The sequence below is a fragment of the Mytilus edulis genome, chromosome 12, assembly GCF_963676685.1.
Source record: "Mytilus edulis chromosome 12, xbMytEdul2.2, whole genome shotgun sequence".
NCBI classification, from domain to species: domain Eukaryota; kingdom Metazoa; phylum Mollusca; class Bivalvia; order Mytilida; family Mytilidae; genus Mytilus; species Mytilus edulis.
This window is the reverse complement of record NC_092355.1, coordinates 28,769,958-28,772,510: the sequence shown is the minus strand read 5'-3', so window position 1 is coordinate 28,772,510 and position 2,553 is coordinate 28,769,958.

Genomic DNA, 2,553 nt, shown 5'->3' with positions numbered 1-2,553 from the left:
ACAGAATTAAAAAAGTTTTGAAAAGTAACAGCAGGAATAGTGACAAACATGAACAGACCACACTGTATACACATTACCGAGGTATATTATAATTGCTTTTCATGTATTTGGTATCTTACCAAACTATATCTTTGTATCTGTGAAAGAATTTAGTAAACGTTTTAAGTAATATTTGATAACGAAATTCCTGACTTAATAATTTACCAATAATACATAAATTAAGTTCATTGAAATTCAAAATGTCACAAAAAACACGGGCATAGAGAACGAGTTGTGATATATAAACCCCGTAAGATGGTACCAAAGGAAAATCACCGTCCTAAAAAGTAAAAGTAACAATAGGGAACGATCCGAACGTAAATAAACTGTGATAATACTCTTTGACGTTTGATATTAGTTAAACTAGGTTGATCTAATATAATTGTTGCGTATATTCTAAGATCAAATGTATCAATTTTAAATTTTTTACTTTGACGAAATGTAAACAATCATGTGAAACACAGTAAAGATTAACATTGTAGTATCAAAAGCGAAATACTAATCGATTTTTTTTTCTAAATATTGCGGTTTTTCAAACTTAAACGTAATCAAACAAATTTATCTCCAATGACATCAGCATACATTTCGTTGCTTGGCATATCAATCAGCAAAGGGAAATAATCAGGAAGATAGTCATCGCCGTTATATATCTCAGCAGAGGGTACTATTGCCATCACTTAACAACAGTCTTCCTTTGTAACCCGCTTTACTGCTATAATGCTACTGTCCATTGTTTTACTTTTAAAGACTTTAATATGCAGTTTTCACAAGTTTAATTTCTTGTCGGGTATCTGCCAACGTCGGTAAAGGTACATGTATGACAAAATGTAAGTTATACAATACATAACAAAATGTTTAATTTTGTGGTTTATTCAAGGTCTTTAAAGAGAGGTTTCTTAAGAAGACAAGAACGTCAAAGAGAGGCTCCTAAGAAGGATCGAGCGTTATCCGTTGATAATACATTCCGTTACATGAGAGTCTGGATTGTATTTTGCCCTTTATCCTGCACGCTTTGCCCATTATTCTCTATTATGTAAAACCTTTCCAAACCCTATTATATCGGGGATGTAGTGTAGAGACCGTGCATGCATCTCTTCGAAGTGTGTATTAAATCAATGGTTGGGTTGTCAAATATTTGACATATATAAGCGTTACTTAAGAGACATTAAGTGTTAACATGATGATCCGATACAGTACAATTCGTAACATTAATATTTTATCACATCGAAATAACTCGAAATAAAGGATACATGTAAAACAGCTGCAGTTAGGTCGGTTTAATACACAGACTCGTCTTTCAAAAAGTAATTGGCAGCTCGGGTCGGCTTTAAACTAACTATACGTCACAATAAACCTACGAAGGTTTATATTATAGGACAAGTTCCTACAATGAAGTATATTAATCTCACAGGATAGTATCTTGTACATGATATTATCGTATAGGAATAACAGCACATTCTTGAGGTTACAGGAATATATCAGTGGGAACAAAACAAATTTCTTGTGGGAACAAAAAGAACTTCATTTGGGAACAAAACAAACTTTTTGTGGAAACTAGACAACCATATGCATCGTGTGGGTACAGGAAATAATCGTATGAGAACAAGAAAATCGTTTGATGGGTATAAAGTACTATTTTGTGGTAAGAGGACGACCATATGATATTCTGCAGGGGGGGGGGGGGGCGGGGAGGGAGGATTTTGGAAAAAAAATTCAGCCTTGATAATAACAAAAATGAATGGTTTGTCTGTGTTAGTTTGAAAATAAATAACCTAACCTACAATGTTTTGAAAATAAATAACTCGGCAGGTCTTTTAAACCACTTTATAAATGCATGTTTTAAAGTATAAGATGGCACCAGATTCTTTTTTCATATTTGTTTGCGGGGAAACCTTCCCAAATCATTTAATAACTACACCATGATGTCTGAAAAATAGGTTTCATTTCACTTGAGGTATTATGTCTCATGAAAATTTACCTCACTTTTCAGTGTAATATCTTTTCAAATTTTAAGCAATATTGTTTTGTTGTACGTATGCAATATATGCAGTTTTGAATTCAGAAGATTCCCTTTCAGAGGATGATGATTAATTTGGATTAAATGGAACATAATGACTATGTTATTTATAAAATAATAATAAAAAATGAATTTAAAATTGTGTATTTTCAAGTATTACAAATTTAATTGTGAAAATAAATGAGCCGTCCCTTGTTTTACAGAAAATGAAAAATCATGCTTCAACAGTGCAGACAATATATAATCAGTTCTGATAGTCCACAAAAATAAATAAGCAATCCAAAAAAATTCCTCCTGCCCCCCCCCCCCCCCCCCCCTCCTGAATATCAAATGGTCGTCCCCTAACAACATATAATGTAAAAATAAGATATATTAAATTTGTTGATACGTGCGATAATCTTGTGGAAACAAATTAATATGTTGTGAGACCGAGCTAAAACATGTTTCTTGCATGACCTCATTCTGTCGCCGTAGAAAATAGTACGAGATAGTACACT